Source organism: Choloepus didactylus, chromosome 13, assembly GCF_015220235.1.
Source record: "Choloepus didactylus isolate mChoDid1 chromosome 13, mChoDid1.pri, whole genome shotgun sequence".
Lineage (NCBI taxonomy): Eukaryota > Metazoa > Chordata > Mammalia > Pilosa > Megalonychidae > Choloepus > Choloepus didactylus.
In genome coordinates, this window is record NC_051319.1 from 69,132,989 (window position 1) to 69,159,651 (window position 26,663).

At 38.1% G+C, this 26,663-nt stretch overlaps 1 protein-coding gene and 1 non-coding gene across 2 annotated transcripts in view; both read left to right on the forward strand.

Moving 5' to 3' along the window:
* CCDC192 (coiled-coil domain containing 192) overlaps positions 1–26,663 on the forward strand; it is a 213,826-nt gene that overhangs the window by 101,847 nt on the left and 85,316 nt on the right. The gene's annotated exons all lie outside the window — the stretch shown is intronic.
* LOC119508607 lies at positions 23,369–23,503 on the forward strand. The gene has a single exon (XR_005211511.1). It is a non-coding gene; the product is annotated as a small nucleolar RNA U109 (small nucleolar RNA).

Sequence of the window (26,663 nt, forward strand, 5' to 3'; positions counted from 1 at the left end):
CCAGAATTCTTCTGTTCTTAAATATTTAATCAGTGTAAAAGAATTAGGCATGGTCTGCAGAAGAACTCATTGTGCTGCTGATTGTCATTAACACTGGCATGTCTCTCCAGCATTGGACAGAGCTGTACGACGTACATGGGCTGCTATGAAACACTGGACCGGTATATAAATGTCAAAACAACAAAGGAACTGTTGCCTTTCTCTCGGATAGTAACTTCCTACTGCTTTGGAGCAGTCCCAGCAGTTTCTGGACAGGAAAATGAGAGAGTTATCCCTGGGCTCTCTCTCTGTAAAATCCTTAACCAAGGTCAGCAATTTCTTATTCGTTTATTTGCAAAGAATTTTCAGGATGCAGTCATCATTTCATTTGTCAATCTCTACTCAATTTTTTTTCAAGAAATATAAAGTATTCTTCATTCTGTACACATGTACTCTGGAGAAAATGGTAGACTTCTCTTGAGAAATTAGAAATCACTGGAAAAAATACACTACATTTAAGAAAGGTGGTGAGTCATGCCACTTGTTTAGTTCCTCTATTATAAAGTCACAGGAATGGCTTAATGAATCTATATTTTGATCTATTTGGAATCAGTACCATTTAATTTTTCCTCCCTGTCAGGATACCACCCTTGAGAGTTGCATGAAGAAGATAAAGATACACTTAAGGTTAATTCTGGATTTTTCAAGCACATTTGAGTGATTTATTGCAATGCTGAAACACTAAAAACAAAAAGATAAAATGAGAGGTCCATCAGAAATAGAGTGAAAGATTAACTGTTTACTATTTTTTTACCTGTCCAGTTAATAAAGAAGTGTGAATCATGTAGTATCTGCTGGGCTCTGTGCACATACAACGGCGAGCAACGTAAAGATTGTCTCTATCTTCCGGCACTTTCAGTCTAGTGCAGGATGCAATCAAGTTAACAGATACTTGCAATGCAGTATTTAAGTGCTAAGAAAGGGTAAATACGCATCCCGGTGATAACACATGGATATCCCCTAATGCTGGCTGAGAGTAGGTGGAGAGGTTTCCCAGAATAACATGTGAGTTGAAACATGATATGTGAATAGGAGTACAAGTGAGAGAATATCAAGCTGAAGGAGTACCATTTCAATTCCTCTGAGTCAAAAAGGAACATGGCCACAACATGAATGAACCTTGAGGACTTTATGTTAAGTGAATAAGCCAAATACCAAAGGACAGATACTGGTTGACTTCACTTACATTAAACACTTAGAGTAGGCAAATTCATAGAGACAAAGTACATTGCAGGTTACCAGGGGCCAGAGTATGTAATGGGGTGCGATGGAGTGGGAAATTACTGTTTAATAGATACAGAGTTTCTGTTTGGGATGATGAAAAAGTTTTGTAGTGGATGGTAGTGATGGTAGCACAACATTGTGAGTGTAACTAATGTCACTGTATTGTTCATGTGAAAGCAGTTAAATAAGAAACTTTGTTATATATTTGTTACCATAATTAAACATTTAAAACTTTCAAAAAAATATATTGACTTAGACTTCGTAATCACTTGTTATAATCTCTTTATTTAACATAAGGACAGTTTCTAATGAACTTGATCTTAAGTCTAAAAAAAATGGAGCATGGGCATTTCCTGGAACAGACAGTTGTCCAGAAATAAGACTAAAGAAATGGTCATTGCCAAGAGCAGTTGGTAGCCAATGAATGGTTTTAGACATAGTCAAATTTATTTTCTGAAGTGTCAAACTGGGGGCAATGTGGAGAGTGGCCTGGAGAAGATGAGACAAGGGTTCCTGCTGCAGTGAGCTGGATGAGAATGGCTTCCCTCAAACCGAGACAATGGGGATGGAAAAAGGAAGCAGCACAGGTTGTGTCTTGAGCGATTGCATTTGTGCAATGCGGAGAAGAGAGAACCCAGCATGATGCCTGGTCTTGGGCAAGGGGTGTAAGGTAGTGCCATGCGCTGAGGTAGGGAAACTGTTAAGGAGCAGGTTGGGGGAAAGATAATTAATTTGATTTTGAATACGGTGCGTTTGATTTGCCTGTGGGACATCTAAAAGGGCAGGCATTCAGGAAAAAGTTGCAAATGCAGGTCTGAAGCTGAAAAGTGAGAACTGGACTGGAAACAGTTCAAAATATAAGTTGAGGAAATGAATGGGAAATTTAGATCCTCTTTTATATTTACTTTCAGAATTTTTTTTTTGTGCTGGTTAACTTTATAAACATCTTCTGAAATCTGCAAAGGAGAAAGAGCAATCTCCCACTTTTGCCCTTCAAATCTCTGGCAGCACTATAGTTTCTAATGAGTTTATTTGTTTATTTTTAACAGCATTGTTGGTAACCAAAGAAAAATTATACAGAGAACAAAATAAATTGCTATAGGAGGAGCAAGGTAGGGAATAGATACACCATGAAATATATTTTTAAAATACAAAAATGAAATCTTTTCCACTTTATAGAATATTTGCCATAAATATTAGATGAATGAAATACAATATTTTATTGGACTTTAATTTTTCAATTTTTTAAGTTTCTTTACTTCTCAGCTTAATAATTTCCAGAATCAGTACCTTTGTGTCTTTGTTGATTTGTGTGGAGACAGTTAAATACAGCCTACAAAGGGGACAGTATCCTTTCTCCAACTATAGCCCCCACAACTGTTTACTAATGACAACACAGATACGAGAATCTCTGACAAATGAAAATAATAGACAGTTGACTTAAGTAGAGCCACAAAGGAGAAAAAAGTACTCCTTATCTGCAAATAATCCATTTTTCTCAAAAACTAAGTATTTGAATTGTGAAATGGAATGAAGAATAAAATATGAGTTGTATTTCTTTATTCATCCTAAGTTGATTGCTACGACTCAAAATGCTTTTTGAAACAGTTTACATTATCAGATCATAATATATCCTTATAGCAATGAACAAACAAACAGCACAATGCTCACATACTGAAGTAAGATACGTGATGGTTTATGTATTCTCAAGAAAGTAAGGATTACTCTAGTGTGTTGGTGTGTTTTTTCTTGCTGATTTTTTTCTTGTTGACTTTAAATCGAGGGTTTGGTGATAGATACTTGTCCTGACAAGGCCTCTAAGGCCAGTCGAGAGAGTGAATCCTGGCAGCGGTTTCTATTCATTCCTGTAAAGACTGGAGAAAAGGGGTGACTACCCTGCTTGCCTCAAATTTACTAATAGGGGAATAATAACAACTCTAAAGGTTTGGGAGGCATAAGGAAATAGGAATTGTTCCTTCCTACACCACAAACAAACTAAAAGAAACTATACCTCTTTTTGGAAGGGTAAAAGTTTAAATTTATCTAATACAGAATATTAAACAATAGCTTGCTTATATATTTTGGCAACCCATAGAAATCATAATTGAGTATGTGTTAATGCAATGTTTTCAGTTAACTCACCTAGCTAGCTTGGCAAACTGTCAAAGCCTTCAGGGCTGATGAATTTTTGCAGTAATTGAGAGATGCCACTTCTAAATTTGTGCAAGCTGTACTTGTGTTTTTGAAAATAAGCACTGAAGGCTTTCTAAATCTAATTGACATTTTGGAGAATAAGTCTAAAAACAATATAAACTTTTCCCCCTAAAACTTCAATTATTTCTTCTGTTCCAAAGTTTTCCCATATCTTATGCTGTCAAAAATTAGAAAATGCTATATTCCTTAAAGTTCATAAGCTTTTAACACTAGGTAGTAAAAAAAATATGAAATAGATTTAAAATAAAATATGTAATTGTTACAAGAACAAATTGTACTTTAAAATTATATGCATGTGTATGTACGTGTATTTGTAGATGTGTGTGGGTGTGTTTGTGTTTCCAATACAATCATTGAATTAGCAAGCCATGTTGTACGTGAGGTATTTTAATATGCTGACCTCTCTTACATAACTTGCTTCCCATCAAAATTCAGCACTCTTATATTGCATTTTTTCATCTACTTGTTATTAGAAAATACTAAGATAAGATAATGCCAATAAGGAAACTGTCTATTGAGGTGTTAATAACTGATTATGACATCCTTACTTTCAAGAGTCTTAGAAATGAAACATAACTATATAAAAGTTATCCTTTCTGAGTTCAGATCTGGAGATCTTGAAGGTTATGCTATTTTGTCTTTCTTATATATTTGGGAATGTTTAATAATCATGTTCTATACATTCACCATTTTTTGAATACCTGTAATGTGCATGGCTTAATTTTGCCTTTTATAAAGTAATCATAGTTTTAAATTTTGTAGAATAAAAACAAGTAGAGAGAAAAAAAAAAGTTATCCTTAATAGTAGAATTTCAAATATGATGGCATTCTGGTGAAAACAGTTTTCTTTGATGCCTTGTCAAACTTAAAGTTTTCTATTTTTCTGAAGATAAAACCACTACAAAAGTATATTCAGTTAGTCAAACTTATTCCCTCCATCTTAGAGATAACTCTCCTATCAGGTTCCAAGGTATAGAAGTAGCCTGCCAACAATGACTCAGGAATTCCAGCCTTTATGGAACACATATTTGATAAAGGAAATCCCCTAAACTCTGTCTGTATGTTTATATATTGAAATGTTGGTAATACATAAAAACTACCCCCCAACCCCAAAACCATAAATACAGAGTCAAGTTGAAACCAAGAAATGGAAATTCTGAAATACCAGAAATGAAGAGTAACTCAAAGTGAGAATACTGGGTTGGAGTTCATGTTAAGAGACTCAGTGGAAATCAGGAACAAGTTATAGATTAATGGCTGTGGGCTTGGACTACATGGGGAAAGGAAAACAGACCTGGGACCCAGGGAGCAGGGAGGTGGAACTGAGCTTCATGCACAGAGCTAGGGGGTCACTAAAGACTGTTCCATTTATGAAATGGAAACAAGAATAGCCTGTCATAACTGGGAGGAAGTTTGTCATCTACCCATGGTTGTGTGTAGAAATATGATCAACCACAAGAAGTTGGAAAGCTAAGCCTGCTCTGTTCAAGGATATTAGTTCTGAATGAATGCAATCTACAAGTGTTTCTCCAAGCTGATAAATTAACATAAAAAAAACTTGTTGAAAACCAGTGCAAATAAGATGAACCCCATGAAAGAAGAGTTTACAGTAAAAAAATGTAACCCATCAGAATAAATGAACCACCATATGGGTGAGTTGACAGATAAACAGAGGATTAGAATTGTACACTAGGAATGGAGATAATGGAACAATTTTAAAAAGAATTTAAATTATTTACAATGCTTATGAAGAAAACCATAAGACAAAAACAGTGTGGTATGAAAAAGAGTAAGAAGATTTTAAAAAATAACCAAATGGAGATTCTATAAATGAAAAATAAACTCATTACAATTTTTTTAAAAAACTGGAAAGGGTAAATTTAACAATAGGCTAGGTATAGTTAGGAGAATTTGTAAATTAGGAGATCCAAGCACATCAAGTAGAATCTGTAACAGAGGGATAAATGAAAAATATGAAAAAGTATTTAAGAGCTATGGAGGAAAGAATGAAAAGGTCTAAGAGTTTCAGAAGACATTAGAGGAATGGAGGTGAAGTGGTATTCAATGTGATATTGAATGTGAATTTTCCAGCATATAGAAAAATAGGTTTCTCCAATTTGAAGGATTTTATCCAGTTTTCAATAGTAAAAATAAAAGTGCACACATGGATATATTGTAGTAAAAATGCTGAAAGGTAATATTATGTGACCTGGGAAGAGAAGATATTTGAAAAATGGAGCTGGGGATTGGAACAAAGTGGATTTCAAATTTATTTACAATGTTTTTTCTCCCTGTCTTCCTTTTCCATCTCTCTTTGTATATATATTTATCAAAATGATACATTCATTAATATGTTAATTTATACAGCCTCTGAACGAAATCACCAAAAACTAAACTATATATTTGTGTCTTGTTCATATCTAACTAAAAACAAAATAGCAAAAGAAAAACAATCAAAACAACAAAATAACAAGTGTACCTCAGAGGACAGGCATCTCTGAAAAATCTTGCATGTGCCTGTGTCATATTAAATGTGACTGCAGGTCCTGCCAAAGCCCCAAGCTGCTATAGACTGTCTTGGAGTTTGAGCTTCCTGATGGTTGATATCGTGGCCAGAATAGCTAGACTTTTTTTTAAATCAGGTTTTTTTTGTTTGTTTAAAAGCTTTATATTTTGTTCATCAAGGATGTTTGCATTGATTTTGATTTTTTAAATAATGCATTAAAATATAATTTATCTTGATTAATGAGCGTTATGACACCTCTTTAAATTTTGCACCACCCTAGTCCCAGCCCTGTTGGTAGCCAGCAACAGCTCATTGTTGACACTGGCTCATCAAAAACCTCATATTCCCATCATCCCCGTGGAAATGTCCAGGCTACACAAGAGCCCAAAGGATGACTTTGATAATGAGAATTCTGAGCTCCTTAATAATTACATTTACCTGTCCAGTGACTTCGAGTTTATAAGTTGCTTTCACATAAGCTCCTGTATCCTCACAGTAAGCTTGTGTGGAAGCCATGATTAGTATCTCAATTTTGCAAGTAAGAATATGAGCCTTTGCCTTGGTAGGAAAGTGAGCTTTCTAAGAGAAGTTTGAGCAGGGACAATGATCTCTCTCTGACTCAGTGTCTAGCACAACTTCTTAGAGCTTAAGAGTCAGCGTGTATGCCTTCAACTCCTGGATCCAACATTTTCTGGCTGGCTATGTGACCTTGGGCAAATTATTTAACTCCTTTAAGCCTCCTTTTACTCACCTTAGGCCTTAGTAAAGAAATTCATGCATTCATTAGATATTTATTGGTTTCTTCATATGAGCCAGATGCTGTGCTAGGTTCTGAAGACACCATAGACTCCAATTGTTTTTAGGGTTTACATCCACACGGTGGACATTGTGCTAAGACCAAGGGGATATCAAGGTGAAGCAGACACAGTCCGAGCCCCAGAGCTGACATTCAGTGCGAGAGAGATGAGCACTGTGGCAAAGTGCCCTGCACACCACATAGGTCACAGACTTGCATAGTGATAGGACAGCTTTCCTTCACTGAAGAAAGGCTGATGGCGTCCAGAACACCTCTGTCAGTTGGGAAGGCACGTGGCTGGCATCTGCTGGTCCTTTGCTCCTGGGTTGCATTGCTTTCAGCTTCTGATTCCAGTGACTTTCTCTTTAAGCATCTGTGTGTTCTCACTTAGCTTCTCCAGGACAAGCTCTTAGCTTCATCTCTTAGCATCTTCAAACATCTGGTTTCAACAGCTGTCTCCAAAATGTCTTTGGGCATTTCTCTCTGAGTGTCTCTCAGCTTCTTTCTCTCTATAAGCCTTTTATCAGTTATTTTTAACTAAGCCAAAGAGAGGGGTTACTCTGCAGGCTTGTAGACTTTGAGAAAAATAAATAAATTGTACCCACAGTACAAGGGCTCAGCCCTCTTCTTAATAGACGGTATTATTCTTTGGCTGCCCCTATGTAGTTGTTACTCAGGAAAATATGGCTTGGAGCAAAACTCAAATGATAATATTCTCATGAGCTTCCTCTTTCTTTCTTATTTCACAGTCCTTGTTCTCTTTCACCAATGGGTATACCAGATAGTTAATTAATGTTCATATAGCACATAATCTATACCTATATTCTAGCACTTATATTATTTGAGCTATTTTATTAAAATTGTATTTTATTGGAATTATTTTATATGTTCATTCCTTTAAAAATTATTTAAGCTTCAAATTCATGGTCTTGTACCCAATGTTGGGCACAACAGTATTTAATAAATACATACTGATTTAATTTCTTTGAATTATTTCTTCTGAATCCTGTTTATACTATGTTATAGATCTAAACTGGTAAGCTTCTTGAAGTCAGGGAACGTATTTTCAGTGTTCTCTCCTTAAATTGCATGTCTCCTAACATATAGTAATTCATATTCCATGAATGATTGTTAGGAGAAAGGTAATTTTATTTATTTATTTTTCTTTACCAAACCAAAGCTCTGTATCAGTGGAACTTCAGAGGCTTCAATGCTTGAAACCAGTACTTTTTTTTCCCCCCAGATGATCTGCTATTTGGGCTCCTAGAATTAATAAATTTATTAATAAAAAGCTAACTTTCTAGCTATGCAAGATCAAATCACTGCAGTTAGCAATTTTAGAGGTAGAGTAAACTTTATTTGAACAATTAGTTTTGAAGACATTCTCTGTTTCTCAGGATTTTTTCTTAATTTCCAACCAAGACAGAGAACTTAAAAATTTCTCATACATCACATGCCAAAAGACTTACACAATTTTTAGTATGCATTCAAAATTGAGAGAAAGTTAATTATATATCAGGTGGAGAGACTGGAAATCACAGTAACAAAAAGTAAACCTTTAAGTTAATGTCAATTATTATGGTGCTTAAACAAGCTTTTAAATTATAAAACAGAAAAATTTGTTTTATACTATAATGTGTAATCATAGTATCTTTGCAGGCAAGGATTTCAAATAGAAAAACAATCCAAAATCATCAGCAAGAGAATTTTTTTAAAGGGACCAACTGTTGTGTGCAAACAGCTTGCCCTCCTGGGTAAAATCGATCAATCGCATCCCTGAGGGTTGGCCTGCTAATTGCTTAACTCTCCAGTGAAGGGTAAAAGAGCTGAGTGTCTTAAGCCTGAAAAAACATTATCATCTAACACATTTCATACTGTCTTAAATAGATTATAATATAATATAATATAATATAATATAATATAATATAATATAAAACATGACATAATATAATATAACATATAATAATAAAAAAGGGATTAATGTGTAAAGTGCTCCAGTAGCTTTAAGTGTATGTTTTTCTTTTATGAAGCAGGGAAAAACTATTTTAAAATTATTGTTGAACTGATATAAAAATACAAACTACATAGCTCCAAAAGAATTTATTTCACTTGAGCCCAAGTCTAACAACTGTCTCAGAAAAGCATGAGCAACTTGAGAGAAGAAATTAAAATAGTGATTATACCTTTAATTTCTGTTTAATTTACATGCATGATAAAAAGTAACTTAAGCTTAGTTCCTTTGATTTGTTTCTATTTGGTCCTGTAGTAGGTATTTGGTATGCATATATCACATCTCATTCCACAGTAAATTCAGATTTTAAATTAGGTAGTATATTGCTAAAATTGAAATAATATAGAGAAAATTGGACTGGTTCACACCAATCAGGAAAAGTTTCACATTGTTCAACAGCCAACCCAGGATCTGCAGCTCTCCCAGATTCACTCTGCTTTTTTCCCCTTTGATGTCCTTTCTCATCTCCTTCCTTCTGCCCAATTCCTAGGGCTAAATTCCTAATTACCTTTCACGGCCAAGTCTTCCCTGAGCTTTCCACAGTGAACACAGCTTTTTCTTCCTGTGAGGGCTGTGTCTCTCTTATGAGCCTCTTCACATGATGTCTTAGGTCATGGTGATTCTGGAGAAACCTCTCTCCCCTTATTAGAATGTAAATGCTTTGTGCACAGGGATAATGGCTTTAGGTACAAGCAAGAAACAACCTGGAAAATGGTACCCATTAGACTCAAAATACATATGCATGGAGGATTGTGGGAAGATGGCAGAGTAGGAAGCTCCAGGAATTAGTCCCTCCAGCAAAATAATTATTAAACTGGTAGGAACTGTCTGAGTCAACTATTCTGATTAGTGGAAACTGTTCAGCATCCAGAGAAGAGCTGGAAGAAGAGGCTGGTAAATGTGGTAAATATCAGTGAATTTCACCCTCTGTGTAGCAGCTACCACCCCCATCCCCAACCATATGGCAGGCAGCAGTGGGGAATGCAGCCCAAGCTCCTAGTGCATCTTGCTATTGCCAGGGTGGGCTATAAGAAGAATTTAGTCCTCCAAAATCTGGGGGTGGGGTGGGATGAGGTGGGGATGTGTGGTCTGATCACTGATCATAGTTTTTACTAGCTATTTCAGATCAAAACTCTGAAGGGGGGCAGCTCTGAGGGTGGCCATTTTTCCAAACTCACCCCTCAGGCAAAAATGGCAGAGGAGTCTCAAAGAGGCAATACCTTTTTGTCTCTCTCTTATATTTCATTCCCCAATTGGGAGCAAAAATAGTTCGGAAAACTTACATACTGATGGCTCCAGCCCTCAACAGCAGTAACAACAAAAATCTAGCAATCCTAGAGGAGTGAAGCAACAAGACTTCCAAAGTTATAAGAACATAATACTCAAAATTTCCAGTTCTCAACAAAAAATTACAAAACATACAAAGAAAAAGAAAAGTATGGTTCATTCACAGGACAAAAAGAATTTGCCAGAAACCATCCCTGAGGAAGCTCCTATACCGGAACTGTTAGTCAAAGACTTTAAATCAACTTTCTTAAATATGTTCAATGAGCTAAAGGGATACATATACACAGAACTAAAGGAATAAGAAAAGTGTCTGAACAAAATAAAGAGATGGAAATTATAAAATGGAACAAAAGAGAAATTTTGGAGTTGCAAATTACAATAATTGAAATGGCAAACTCATTAGATGGATTCAATAGCAGATTTGAACAGGCAGAAGAAAGAATCAGTGAACTTGAAGACAAGACAATTGAAATTATCCACTATTGAGGAGCAGAAAGAAACAATAATGAAGAAATATGATCAGAGCCTGAGCGAACCTATGGAACAGCATCAATGTAATGTACTTAGAACAGTCTATGGCACTTTTTAAATACTTAACAACGAGAGCCATTATTGCAGACTCAAGGTGGCTAGGAAAAACCCTGGGAGGAAAGGTGGAGATGTCAATTTGAAAGGCCTGAAAATGGCATTTAGAGTGACAGGGATAAAAGGGTGATGATGACTGGACACTAGGGAAGAGTGGCTCTAGCCAGGAAGACCTGATGCCAGAGTGCCACCCTGCCGGTCACCATATGCTGGCTAGGTAGGAGAGCCACTGGTAGAAAAGAGCCATCATTTCAGAAACAATATTCCATAGGGTCCTAAAAAGAGGGACACTTGTAATTCTCAGATATCTGGGTAAAAAATGTTTAGGGTTGAGATAGAAAAAGAGGAAGAGGAAGAAAATTTGAGGTTAAGTGGATTAAGTACTACAGTCCTCAAGTTAGCGCATTCATCCTATTATCTATTGAGCAACCGCAGGGTATGGAGAGTCCTACAGTTGCATAGGGTGGGATGGTGGGACACTCCATCTCCCCCTCACAAATGAAGCACATTTGAGATCTCTTTTCTTAAAGACTGTCTAAACACCCGAACAAAGTAGATGCACATGGAGGAATTTTGCAATATACATGCCTATAATGGCATGTATAAATTGCAGTTGAAGAGAATAAACATAAATGCAAAAATGAGGAAATGCTAAAAATGTTTTTTAAAATTATTTCACATTTCCTGAGTTGCAACAAGGTTCCAGGAACTTAATGCTTTTCTATCTCAAGGGCTTTTGTTTAAAAGATCTATTGTGACTGAACATCAAGTATCTGTAATTATCTTGGCTTGGCAGCAAGAATAGTGAGAGTTATTAAAAGCATTAAGAAGCAATATGTTTCATCATATTGGACAACTAAGGGATAAATCTATTGTGTTTTTATTTACTCACCTATTAAGTATCCACCAAGTATGCACCATGTGGGTGCTTATGTTGGATGAGTAAGGCTACAGGCAGTACCCAACGTAAAGAATGTTGACCAAGTGGGAGAAATCTGGCAACCAGAACCTGGACCACTGAACTTTTTTAGATTTTATATGAAACAAATAGTGTATAAAATCAAGGCCTGGCCTGAAAATCGTCCAGAAAAATGAAATACTGTATAGTGCCAGGAACCACACTGAGTTCAAATAAAGGAAAGACAAAACTGTTGGTAGAAAGATATTCCTTCAGTTTTTATGTGCTCTTAGCAAGTCAAAATCAGTTTTACACTGCAGAACAGCAACTACAGTGGGTGCCATATAAATTTCAAGTTTACTGTTAATTTTGAAGCTCAAGGGAACAAAGCACACCATTCTGGAGTATATTAACATCCAGCAAGAGGTAGGCCCTTCTGTTTGTCCTCCAGGTTCCCAGAGTGTGATTTCCTCTCCCACTCAGGAGAAAGGGTCATCAAAGTACATCAGACGGGGTCAAAGGGAATGACTCACAGTCAACATTTTGCATGAGTGCTGATTTACAAAGAGAGTGAATTATAAACAAAGAGTGATTTTTAGGCAAGCATTTGCTTGTGCTAATGTTTAGTTGTGTTTTTGGTTTTGGTTTTTAGAACAAAATCTTTCAAATTTTTCAAAGAGTAGTAGACTTTTTCGAATTGTAGAATGAAAGGGGATTCACCCAATGTCTAGTTTTGCATTAGTCTATTTAATCCCCCTGGGGGAGAAAGGGCCTGTTCAGGTCCTGGAGGAGGGAGACCTGGGTGGGTCCTGCACTTTTTCACTCCCCTCCCTTGATTGCACTGTCTCAGAACAAACGGGGTGTCCAGACTGGGTGTCTGTGACCCCTACTCCCAATTAGCAATAAAGTCCTGTAGAAGGTCACTGCCCCCAATGGGCAGTCAGTAATCACATCTTGGAATGGGCAGTTTTAACTTTAAGACCAGAGGGCTCAAACTCATATTTCTGCAAGGGCAAGGCAGATCATGTAAATGAGCTCATTGAAGCTCTTTAAAATAAATAAACAAGCAAACAATAAGTAAATGTCAATTGAGCAGGTGCAATAATGAGACTTGGCCGCAGTGTGGGAGATTAAAAAAAGGGGGGGTGAAGGAAGCTGTGGTGACTTGGAGAAGGCAAGCTCCATTTTAAAGGGGGAGCCACCACTCAGTTCCCACTAATTGTGGTCTGAGGAATATGGGCCCAGTTGCCAGTTCTCTGATTTTTCAAATGGGGCCAGCTTCCTGGGCATATCACCTATACAGGTGCACAGAGCTCCATGCTTAAAAAAGGCTCCACTCTTGGTTCAATGCTCTGAGGTCACCATCTTGAAATTCTTAATAATTTCTGGGTTAGAGTTATGCCTTAATTTCCCAGGGCTGATATAACAAAGTACCACAAATTGGGTGGCTTGAAACAACCAAAATGTATTGTCTCATAGTTCTGGAGATTAAAAGCCCAAAATCTGTAGGGCACTATCCTTCTTTGACTCTTCCTAACATCCAGGGGTTTGCTGGCAATCCTTGGGCTTTAATCTCTGCTTCAGTTGTCACAAGGCCTTCTCTCATCTATCTGTCTGTGCCCACTTCTCCCTTATAATTAGGATACCAGTCATATTGGATTAGGGCCTACCCTAAACCAGTTTGGCCTCATCCCTCATCTTAACTGATCACAACTTCAAAGACCTTATTTCTAAAGAAGTTCACATTCACAGGGCTGGGGGTTAAGACTTGAACATGTCCTTTTGGAGCACAATTCAACTCATAACAAGGTATATGCGTTTGCACTTTGCACTACGCCCCCAAAATTACGTAGTCAGTCCTGTTTTCAAAGGAGCTGTACACCCACAGTTTATATAAAATATACTCATTTTTAAATATTGGCAACTAATTCAAAATTTAAAATGTACTGAATGTCACACATCTTCAAGTTAACTAGTCTGGGGTGAACAACAGATTTCAACCCTGCAGATCATGATATCCTAGAATCATCTCATGAACCCTAGAATTCGAGAACTTGGAGCTGTGAGATCTTAATTGCAACCTGGCCAATCACCTAATTCTCCAGATGAGAGAACACTCATAAGACATGAAAGTAGAAACAGAGACCAGCATGTACAACTCCTCCTATGCTGGGCCTGTTGGAAGCAGCTCTCTTTGGACACACTGCCCTTAGCAACAAACAAGGAATCAACATTTTATGGCATCTGTGGCAGGATGCATTTTCTGTTGCATCACTTTAATTTCTTGGGCTCTGTTTCTGACAAGAAAGTTTCTTTCATCTTCTGCTGACCTATCTTTCCCCAGGGACTGTGTGGTAGTTTGAAGCTCTATGTACCTTAGAAAAACATATTCTTAAATATAATCCATTCTCATTGTAAGCAGGGTCTTTTGATGAGGTTACATTAGTTAAGGTGTGCCCACCTTAGTCAGGATGGGTCTTAATCCTATTACTCGAGTCCTATATAAGAGAATAAAATTCAGACAGAGAGAGAGAAAGCCACAGAAGCAAGAAGCTGAATTCAAGGAAACCTGGAAGAGAAGGGAGAGGCCAGCAGACGCCACCATGTGCCTTGCCACGTGGCAGAGGAGCCAAGGATCGCCAGAGCCGGTCTTTGGGAAGAAAGCATTGCTTTGATAGTGCCTTCATTTGGACATTTTCCCAGCTTCAAAACCATTAGTGAATAAATTCCCATTGTTTAAGCTGAACCATTTTTACGGTAGTTACTTAAGCAGCTTAGGAAACTAAAACAGCCTGTAAACCTTTGTTGATTTTATTACCATTTACACAGTAATTATCCAATAATGACTCTTGACTTACCTAGGGGTCAGTATGTTTCCAGGAGCCCAAACTACTGCAAGAAGTGCATAACCAGGTCCTACACAAGGGAGGTGAGGCTTTTGCAGGGGCAATTTCTTTCTTCCTTTTTTCATACCTCCAATTTTAATAACATTCTATGTGGTTTAAGAGGGGGAAAAAGTCTGAACAACTGTATAAACATTCTAATATGTATGTTTGGGTATAGTGTGTTTATCTATTTATCTCTATCGATATAGCACTATAAGTATCCTAATCTCCTTTATTAGTACATTAGAAAAACATGCATTCCTGGGTTTCCAGATAGTATATGGGTATATGGACTGGCTATTTTGATAAGATCTAGGTTTATTTCAGAGTCAGACCTCCCAAAACAGGTGAAATCAACACAATCTATTTTCAAGATTTCCCTGGATTATATTTCGTTGCCTTTATGTCCCCCTTTCACTATCTTTCTCCCTGCCCTGTTCCGTAGCACCTTATAAGCTAAGAGCATTTGGGTGAGCTATTAGGAATTGAACATGTGCTATGACAGCCTCTGGAACAGAAAATGAATATATTTCTAGTAGTGAAACTTTATACCTGAATTCACTTGTTTATTCATTTCATCCCTGTGTGTTTCAAATTCTCATTTTAAAAGTAGGATAATACCTTTTGCCAGATGGGAGTAGGATTTAGAGACAACTTAGTTGAAAGATACTGTGATAGGTAAGACAGGTGTTCTCAGGAACAGATTCGACAGAGACTACAAAGTAAAATGCCTGAAACAAACCAACAACCTGTGCCTTGCATATAATAGTGCCCTCATCCCAGCCGCATTAAGGGTTTGGTTTAATTCAAGCAGTTTTCTCTGGAATGCTCCCCAATGCCTTGTGCGGGGTCTGTCCCTCCTCCCTGGGTCACTCTGAGCCATCTATTGGATCTTTTACACCCATTGCTAGACTGGATTTCCCTCTAGCAGGGACAAAGTTCGGGGAAGAAAGGCTGTGCAGCAGATGAGTGAGATGTTTTGGAGTCGCAGCAGGATGTGGAATGTGTGGCTGCTCCTTGTGCATTCGTGGTGGCAGCCTGCCGGACAGCCAGGCCAACAGTGCCCTGTGTTTGCTCCTTTGTTGTTCCGTACCGTGTGGTGCCAGCGATACTCTGGCAGCTGACACCATCAGCAGGTGCTCCTGAAATACCATGTAACCCTGGGAAGACAGAAGGAAGAAATAATATTTGTGTCCACATAGGGCCTTGTGCCACCGTTTCACAGGACGTTGGCTTTTGTTATTTGTTTATTATTCTTTTAAGCCAAACGGTGTTGCCCTTCTCTTTGCAGTTCTTTGAAGACAGCAAGAGTCCTCCGCTCTTCTCTGTTCTTAAGAATGGTCATGGGTAGAAGAATAAATAACCCTGAGATAACATGAGGGAGCTGGACTGGCTTGAAAAAGCCACGTATGGAATTAAAAAAAAAGTGACTACCACTATCCAAGCAAAGCAGGAAAGATGAAGTTTCTGTTTTAAGAAATAGCTGCCATGACCCAAAGAAACTACATGGAATGTGTAGGACTTCTTGGCATAATCAGCGTGAGTGTTACTCCTCAAGGAAGCCCGATGTTCACACACAGACCATAAGAGCTTATACTCAGGAACCGGCCACAATAAGCAGCTCTGAGTCATTGTTTACATGATCAACTAACTCTTCCCATTTACCCACATGTTTCAGTCTTGTTCTATCCGTGAAAAATACCGTAGCCTGAAATAAGATATGTCCTGCAAGCATATCTGTGAGAGACAGTAACTTCCACTGGGGAGATAATGACTGGAGGTCGAAAGCAGTTTCACCATGGGTGTTAACCCCAAATATCGAATTGAAAATGTTGGACCTGTGGAATAGAGTTGTTTTTGTCAAAACCCGGTCTATCAAAAGGTAGTGTCTCCCCACCCCCTGGATTTCATTAAATGATTAGGTCTGAGAGAAGAAATGCTTTAGGCCAAAAGAGTGTAATCAAGTCCCCAAGAAACTGTGATATTATGATATCATTTTCTACTCTATATGGAAATCTTATTAACTTAGAATCTTACAAATTATTTAAAACCTGAAACTGGCCCAAGGCATTTTATTTCCTTCCGTCAGGCTAACCTGTTTCATTTACTCTGCACCTGCAGATCAGTAGTGGGAACCAGGGCCATTTGAAGAAGGTGAGGAATGAATGGGAGATTTTAGGTGAAAATAGTGAGAGTGGGCAACTCTCTCAAGATATTCGGCTTCTTATGAAAGGAAGTAGAGGGTGAAATCTAAAGGGAGATATGGCATGGAAGCATTTTGTGTTAATTTGGTTTTGAAATAGAAAAGTCTTCAGCATATTTAAAGCTATTACAAATAAGCCTAGAGAGGGACAGTTTGAAGATACGGGAAAAGGGATGATCAGAAGGGAAAAGTCCTTGTTGAAAGCAGGGGAAGGGGGACCCAGAGCACGTAAAGGCAATGGACAGGGATTAGCCCTAGGCAGATGTCAGGAAGCTCTTCCATTGTGACAGTAGGGTAAGGAAGGAAGAAAGGATGCAAAAGCAAGTGTGTTAGTGTCCGAGGGCTGCTGTAACAAACAAACTGGATGGCCTAAAACAATAGAAATTTATTGACTTACAGTTCTGGAGGCCAGCAGTCCAAAATCAGGGTGTTTGTGGAGGCATGCTCCCTCTGAACCCGTAGGGGAACATCCTTTCTTGCCTCTTGCTTCTGGTGTTTGCCTGCAATCCTTAATGTTCGCTGGGTTGTAGCTGCATCACTCTGCTTGCTTCACCTCCACATGGCCGCCTCCCCGGTGTCTGTCTGCTGTTTCCTCTCCCCTTCTTGTAAGGATACCAATTATACTGTATTAGCTCCCACTCTAATCCAGTTTGGCCCCATTTTAACTAATTATAGCTTCAAAAACCCTGTTTCCAAATAAGGTCACATTCATGGGACTAGGAGTCAGGAACTGAACATATCTTTTGGGGAGATGGGGAAACAATTCAACACATAAAAGCAAGTAACTCTGGAATTTGGGGGCTGTATTTGAAGCAGCGCCTGTTTGAGTTACATACCTGAGTGACTTTGTTTTCTCTGTGTAGTAGGTGGCATGTTCATCTATGGAGAGTGAAGGGGGATTAATAATTTAGGAAGCTTGTAAATAATAGTGAGGGCTTGATTGGGCCAAGAGAGCAAGCTGCAAGTGAGGCTCAGAAGGATTACGAGGCCAACCTGGGGACTTCGTTGAGATTATGGACCAAGATTGCATGGTGGACCACTTCACACCCACTAGGGTGGCTCTCGTTTTAATAATGGAAAATAACAAATGCTGGCAAGGATGCAGAGAAATTGGAACTTCTATGCATTGCTGGTAGGAATCTAAAATGATACAGCCAATGTGGAAAACAGTTTGGTGGTTCCTCAAAAAGTTAAACAGAGGAGCCAGCAATTCCACTCATAGGTATATCTTGCAAAGAATTGAAAGCAAGGATTTTAACAGATACTTGTACAACAATGTTTGTAGCAGCATTATTTACAATCGCCAAAAGATGGAAACAACCCAAATATCCATTGAAAGATGAATGGATAAACAAAATGTGGTATATCTGTACAATCTAAAACCTGGATGAATCTTGAAAACATTATGCTAAGTAAAATAAGCCAGACACAGAAGGAAATTTATTGCCTAATTCCACTCATATGAAATATCTAGAATAGACATATTCATGAGACAAACAGTGGATTAGAGGTTACTAGGGACTGGGATAAGGGACTGGGAAGTTGTTTAATGGGTAAAAGTTTTCTGTTTTGGGTGAAGAAAAAGTTTTAGTAATGGAAGGTAGTGATGGTAGCACAACATTGTAAAAGTAATTAATGCCACTAAATTGTACACTTAAAAATGGTTAAAACAGCAGATTTTATGTTATATATATTCATTACCATACACACACAAAAAAACAAAAAAAGGTTTGGTGGCTTTCAAGTGCAGGATTGTGCTGTTGACAGTATTTCTCAAAAGAAAACTATTTTTGAAAGATCTAGAACAATATTTGTGATATAAGGTTAGGAGAAAATAGCAAATGTAAACTAATATGTACATATAACACAAATGGGTAATTCACAGAAAAAGATGTATGAATACCCAATATGCCTGACTTCCCTCATAATTAAATTAAAATGTCAAAATAAAAATAAGATATCATTTTGCACCTTTCTGATTGGCAAAATATTAACAATTTGATTTAAAAACAAAGTATCTTAGCATAGGCTAGGATGTAGGCACTCTTAAATACCTTGTTAGAATACCTTTTGTGAAGGGAAATTTGTTAGCATCCATTGAATTTTTAAACACAGGTATCAAATGGTGTTTATAAGATTTTTTTTTTTTTGGAGGTCAGTTTGTTTCTAACTTCTCAGCCATCCCCATTTTTTTTTTCCTCATTAGAAATTGAAGTTCAGACAGGAGAGGGATCCTAATGGGAACAGGTAGGCACTTGAGTAAATAAATCTTGGCCACTTTGGTTGTGGGCCATGAATTTGTTTCTCCTGGACAACATGGTTTGTGTTTCTGAAAAGTTGAAAAGGTCTGTTCAAGTGAATGAATTACCCACAGCTGGAGGATTTGGAATGGCTGGACAGGAAATGTGAAACAGATGTGTCTTCAGGCAAGATGCAATGATACGTATGTGCTGTCTTTGAGAACTTTTAAAGAAAGTGGTTGGGAGACTGAGGACGTTCCTTTTGCAGTGTACTTATCAGTTATAGCACCAAAGGGTAGCTTAGAGAGTGAATTTCCGCCACTCCTCAAGCCACCCCCAATAAATACTTATGCCAATTTGAAACAGGGTGCCTTCTTTCCAAACACAGCCCTAGAGCACTGTCCTGGCTGCACCCATCCTCCTGGATTACTACCCCAAAACCCTCCCTAGAAATTCTGGAGCCACTAGCGATGCTCATTATGACCTGAAGTTGATATGTCCACTAAGATCACCCAAGGATGAAATCACAAGGAATAACAAGTGACTGAGGAGGTCTGACTTTTTGGGTTTTTTATTTTTAACCCAACTTGAAAAGAACATGCTTGCCAGTTTTTATTTAGGAGGAAAACAGGCATCTACTATAATTGGTCTTCTTTTAGTAATGCCACTGTATGAGAACATTTTTTAAGAATTCTTTTTCCATTTAAATTGATTTTCTCTTTTGTATGTTTGACCGAACTGTTGGGTGGCTGCTGTTTTCTTGCTTTTGCTGCCCCTTAGCAAAGACCTGGTCCTTTCTTGTGGGTACAGTCAGAAACAGTGTGTCTCCTCCTAGAGTTGGTCCTTTAGTAAATCCTCAACATGTTCAGCACGTTTTTTCTGAGAGTCATAAAACAGCTTCACAAGAGTTGGTAAATACAGTTGAGCCATCCCCTGGCTTGAGAGTGACTTCGAAACTTCCTAGTTCCCTGAGTCTGTTTCTATTTCTGTAGTTTTCTTTACTTGGTTCACATTTACCTCATGCCATTTTTTGGCTGTCTAAGCCCTGCCATTTCTTTCTTTAATTTTCATTCTTTCCCTTCCTGGAAAGCCTGCATTTTTTTTTTTTTTTTTCCTCCCTGGAGCCAGTTTGGCACAAGGATTAAAACATCAGACCCTGAAGCCAGCCTTCTGGGGTTCAAAACTCATCTGCCACATAGTAGGTGTGCCAGTTTGAATGTATTATGTCCCCCAGAAAAAGCCATATTCTTTGATGCAATCTTGTGGGGCAGACATTTTAGTGCTGATTAGATTGGAATTCTTTGAGTGTTTCTGTAGAGATGTGCCCCACCCAACTGTAGGTCATGACTCTGATTGGATAATTTCCATGGAAGTGTTGGCCCACCCATTCAGGGTGGGTCTGAATTAAATTACTGGAGCACTATGTAAGATCAGACAGAAGGAGCAAGCTGCTACAGCCAAGAGGGACACTTTGAAGAAAGCACAGGAGCTGCAGATGAGAGACAGTTTGAAGATGGCTGTTGAAAGCAGACTCTTGCTCCAGAGAAGCTGAGAGAGGACAAACGCCCCAAGAGCAACTAAGAGTAACACTTTTGAGGAGCTGAAGCCTAGAGAGGAACATCCAGGGAGAAAGCCATTTTGAAACCAGAACTTGGAGCTGACACTGGCCACTTGCCTTCCCAGCTAACAGAGGTTTTCCAGACACCATGGACCATCTTCCAGTGAAGATACCCAATTGTTGATGCATTACCTTGGACACTTTATGGCCTTAAGACTGTAAATGTGTAACCAAATAAACCCCTTTTTATAAAAGCCAATCCATCTCTGGTGTTTTGCATTCTGGCAGCATTAGCAAACTGGAACACTAGGCATTATTCTTATCCCAACTCTGCTTCATCTTGGATAATTTTCTGTGCTTCTGTTTCCACAACCATAAAATAAGGATGCTAATAACAGTCTCTACCACATAGAGTCCTTATGGCAATGTCTGACATTAGAAAGCACTGAATCTGTGCTCATTATTACTTCAGAGACATTTAGTTCATTCTAGGAAAAAAGTACTGTGTCCCTTGTTTAAATTTGAATAGCCCTAGTTATTTACATTTTTATGGAACATAGAACATATATTAGGAGCCATTCACCACCTAGCCTGAAATAAAGGCTTTTTTGAACATTTGAAATCCTTATTCACATCTTAACCTTGAATTTAGTTGAAATTAATAAATAAAGATTGCCTTATGCTGCCCCAGTTTTATAGCCAGAATTTCCACCTACAATTTCACTTCTATGGCACTCTCAGCCCAGCTACATAGCACACAAGCCACAGGGGCTAGAGGCTGACTGCATTTGACTCTCTGCAAAGGGCCCACTCTGATGAAGGGTAGTCTCAAAATGTCCAGCTAGTACTGGCTCACTGCTGAGCTACAGAACCTTGGAAAGACAGACAGCCTCGCAAATCTCAGAATGTAGAAAGAGCTGGTTTTGCTGGGTTGTGAGGGTGATTTCGTTGACCCTGAGAGAACCTTCCTCCACCACCCACTGGTGCTTAAATTCCATCATTGGTTAGTCACTCCCTTAGCCTTAGGCTTTGATGGTTTGTAAAAATCAAATCATTGCCAAATGAGTAATCTACCCCCAACTTTGGTTAGAGACCAGTGAAGATAGTGGAGAGGTGCACAGTGGTCATCAAGAAGGATGGAGGGGAAGCAAATCATCACCTTCTCCATCAATATGTTTTCCTAAAGCCAGTCCTGTTTCCTAGACTGAGTTGTGACGCATAACTCAGGATGCTTTAGACTAGGAAACATTCCTTGTGAAAGAGAATTTCTCAAGACAGAACTCAGAAAATCCAGATAAGAGTCTTCAACTGTTGAGTCAAAACAGGAACCTTTGCACTTCAGGACCTGAAAAATAGCAAGAGGAAAAAAAAAAGGGTTTTATCTGCCTTTTCTGATAATGTCTGCCAATTGGCTGGGAGGCAGTCATTTACGGCTTTATGGATGGTTGTAAAATAATGGACTTAGAATTTACAGAGTCTGGGAATCAACAGTGCCACAGGAATCTGCCATTTGTGTGTGCACGGTTTCATGGTCACATTTAATCCCCTTATCTTTGGCAGGTGTAGATTCTTCAGAAGAATCACACATGTTTGGGTAGGTTATGCCTTGATTAAGCTGAGAGGTAGCTGAGTGCCCAGCAGAGAGGAGGTAAGGACTGAAATCTATCTACTTCTGCTTGCCTACTTCTGCTCACAAATGGATCCAACTTGAGGAAAGAGAATTTTTAAAAAGTCTTTCAAAGCTGCCATCCACTGGCTGACCCATAATGCTGCATCTGCCTAATGGGACACCTTTTACTAATTCCCACAAAGATGCTCCATCAGCTGCAGCAGCTATCTTAATGGGCATTTTTAGCTGCCCAGAATTGTCAACCCCTTTCCTATGATGGGGGAATTCTCCATTACATTGGTCTTCAAGAGAGGCAGATCCCACCATACAAGCCACGCAGGCCAGATAATTTTCCAGCGTCCTTTGTAGCTAGAGTGAAAGAATATGAGCAATGAGATACACATTTCACCAATTATGAATTGGGAGCTTGAGGTCACAGAAAAAAAGAGAATTCCTTGGAGCAGAGGCCAATTCTAGTTTCCAGAGCAGCAGAGGCAGGACTAGCAGAGCCTATGGAAGCATCCATCACCCAGTGCTGCAGGGAAGGCTTTGCAAGCTGGGGTACCTGATGCTCAGTGGAAGCAGCAGAGAAGTTCTCACTTGACTAGTTCCATGGGAGGGTTTGGCAGCTGTCTTGGCTGCTGCAAAGTCTCTCTTGCATCCTACCTCTTCCCTAATGTGATTCTCCAAGTTTCCCAGCAGAAAATTCTTTTTTGTTGTTTAAGTTGATCTCAGTTTACAACTGAGAACCATGATTGGGGATTAAGAATAGTGATTTGATGCTAGTATTTGTGTTATTTAGAGCTAAAAATAACCTTAGAAATGCCATGAGGCAGAATTCTTTCAACTTCCTACCACCACACATACAGGTGTACCTACATCTTCTCCTGGGTCAGCCCTCACCTGACTCTGGATCCAGTCCTCTCCCACCATCTCAGGGATCTTAGAACATCAACTATTCATTTCTTTCTTGTGTGTAGAACCATCCCCTTCCACTAGTTCCTACTCATTAACATTTGAACGTGATCACATAGCTCCTATTTAAGTAAAATGATTTGAACCCACATTTCCCTAAAGCTTTTGCTCTATCTCAGAGTTAACCACTGGTTGCCAGTGTACTGTGTGTTCCAAGAATTGGTATGCTATAATATAATGAAGGCTGTAAATATTCATGGTAATAAAAATATTAAATCAGTTTTACAATGACTCAAAACTTGACAACAGTTGAAACTATATTTGAACTACATTTATGGTTCCTTCTCTAAATCCTGAATTCAACAATTATTATCTTGCACTCAGAATGTTATGCATGATTACATGTAGAAATGTCTGCTCCTCATTCCCTTACGAGCAGGAATACATCCATAACATGCTACCTTTAAAAAAGGAGTTCTCTGGCTGCCAACAATACAGAAGAGGTTGAGTGGAAGTATATTTCTTCTACATTTAAAAAAATGTTATGCATGATACCCATTCCCAGAATGCAGGCAGTGGTGCCTATAAGGTGTGCCTTCTCCCCTTCAGTTTCCCCTGAATTATCCCTGTCAATCTGATTTAGTTATGAGTTATTTGTCATCCTTTTGCCTATATTTGTACAACAGTACTTGCTTTTTTTTATTTTAATGCAATTTTATTGAGATATAATCACATAACATATAGTCATTCCAAGCGTACAATCAGTTGCTCACCGTATCATCATATAGTTGTGCATTCATCACCACAATCAATCTTTGAACATTTTCATTACTCCAAAAAATAAAATAAAAATTAAAGTAGAAAAGAACATTCAAAATATCCCATTCCCTTCCTCCCCCCATTGTACATTTACTTTTTCTTTTTTTTTAAAATAAAAGAAAATATTTTTCATTAATGAATAATTCAAGTGACATAATTTTACCATTACAATCAGTTGCCCCTGGGTACCCTCATACAGCTGTGCATCCATCACCACACTTAATTTTTGTTCAATTTTTAGAAACTTTTCATTACTCCATACAAGAAATAAAGTGAAAGATGAAAAAAAGAAAAAAAGAAAAGGAAACCTGAATCCCCCCCATCCCTAACCAACCCCTCCTCAATTGTTGACTCATAGTGTTGGTATAATACATTTGTTACTGTTTATGAAAAAATGTTGAAATACTACTAACTGTAGTATATAGTTTGCAATAGGTATATATTTCTTCCCTATATATCCCTCTATTATTAACTTCTAGTTGTATTGTCATACATTTGTTCTGGTTTATGGAAGCAATTTCTAATATTTGTACAGTTAATCATGGACATTGCCCACCATAGGATTGAGTTTTATACATTCCCATCTTTTGACCTCCAACTTTCCTTCTGGTGACATATACGACTCTGAGCTTCCCCTTTCCACCTCATTCACACGCCATTCACCACCGTTAGTTATTCTCACATCTTGCTACCGACACGTCTGTTCATTTCCAAACATTTAAGTTCATCCTAATTGAACATTCTGCTCATACTAAGCAACTGCTTCCTTCTTAAGCCTCGTCCTATATCTTGGTACATTATATTTCATGTCTATGAGTTTACATATTATAATTCGTTCCTATCAGTGAGACTCTGCAATAATTGTCCTTATGTGTCTGGCTTATTTCACTCAGTATACTGCCCTCGAGGTTTTGTCATTAACCCATTTTTTTTTAATACGGTTTTGTTCACTCACCATACATTCCATCCCAAGTAAATAATCGATGGTTCTCTGTATGGTCATATATTTATGTGTTCACCACCTTCACCACTATCTATATGAGGGCATCTACATTTCTTCCACAAAGCAGAAGGGAGAGTCCACAAAGCAGAAGGGAGAGTCAGAGAAGGTAGAGAGGCAAAAGATAGAGGAAAAAAAATGACAGCTAAGAAGCAGCAAAAGGAAAAATAACTTTAAAATAAAGTAAAGTAAAGAATCAGACAATACCACCAATGTCAAGTGTCTAACATACCTCCCCTATCCCCCCCTCTTATCTGCATTTACCTTGGTATATCACCTTTGTTACATTAAAGGAAGCATAATACAATGATTCTATTAGTTACAGTCTCTAGTTTATGTTGATCGCATCTCTCCCCCAATGTCTCCCCATTTTTAACACCTTGCAAGGTTGACATTTGCTTGTTCTCCCTCGTAATAGAACATATTTGTACATTTTATCACAATTGTTGAACACTCTAGATTTCACCAAGTTACACAGTCCCAGTCTTTATCTTTCCTCCTTTCTTCTGGTGTCTCACATGCTCCCAACCTTCCTCTCTCAACCGTATTCATGGTTATCTTTGTTCAGTGTACTTACATTGTTGTGTTACCATCTCCCAAAATTGTCTTCCAAACCACACACTCCTGTCTTCTATCACTCTGTAGTGCTCCCTTTAGTATTTCCTGTAGGGCGGGTGTCTTGTTCACAACGTCTCTCATTGTCTGTTTGTCAGAAAATATTTTGAGCTCTCCCTCATATTTGAAGGACAGCTTTGCTGGATATAGGATTCTTTTTTTTTTTGTAGTATCTCTTCCTGGTTTTGGTATTAGGGTGATGATGGCTTCATAGAAAGAGTTAGGTAGCTTTCCCTCTTCTTCAATTTTTTTGAAGAGATTGAGCAGGATTGGTACTAATTCATTCTTGAATGCTTGGTAGAATTCACATGTGAAACCATCTGGTCCTGGGCTTTTCCTTTTTGGGAGCTTTTTGATGACTGACTCAATCTCTTTACTTCTGATTGGTTTGTTGAGGTCATCTATTTCTTCTTGAGTTAATGTTGGTTGTTTATGCTTTTCTAGGAAGTTGTCCATTTCGTCTAAGTTGTCTAGTTTATTAGCATATAGTTGCTCATAGTATCTTCTCATTATCTCCTTAATTTCTGCAGGGTCGGTAGTTATATTTCCTTTCCCATTTCTGATTGCATTTATTTGCATCTGCTCTCTCTTTTTTTTTGTTAGCCTAGCCAGTGGTCCATCAATTTTATTGATTTTCTCAAAGAACCAACTTCTGGTTTTGTTGATTCTCTCTATTCTTTTCCTGTTCTCAATTGCATTTATTTCTGCTCTAATCTTTGTTATTTCTTCCCTTCTGCTTGCTTTGGGGTTAGTTTGCTGTTCTTTCTCTAATTCCTCCAGGTGAGCAGTTAACTCTTCAATTTTTGCTCTCTCTTCTCTTTTAATATAGGCATTTAGTGCAATAAATTTCCCTCTCAGCACCGCTTTTGCTGCATCCCATAAGTTTTGATAAGTTGTGTTTTCATTGTCATTTGCCTCGAGGTATTTACTAATTTCTCTTTTTTGCTCTCTCTTCTCTTTTAATATAGGCATTTAGGGCAATAAATTTCCCTCTCAGCACCGCTTTTGCTGCATCCCATAAGTTTTGATAAGTTGTGTTTTCATTGTCATTTGCCTCGAGGTATTTACTAATTTCTCTTGTAATTTCTTCCTTTACCCACTGGTTTTCTAAGAGGGTGTTGTTTAGCCTCCATATGTTTGTGAATTTTATGACCTTCTGCCTTTTATTTATTTCCAACTTCATTCCATTGTGGTCTGAGAAAGTGTTTTGTATAATATCAATATTTTTAAATTTGTTGAGACTTGCTTTGTGACCCAAC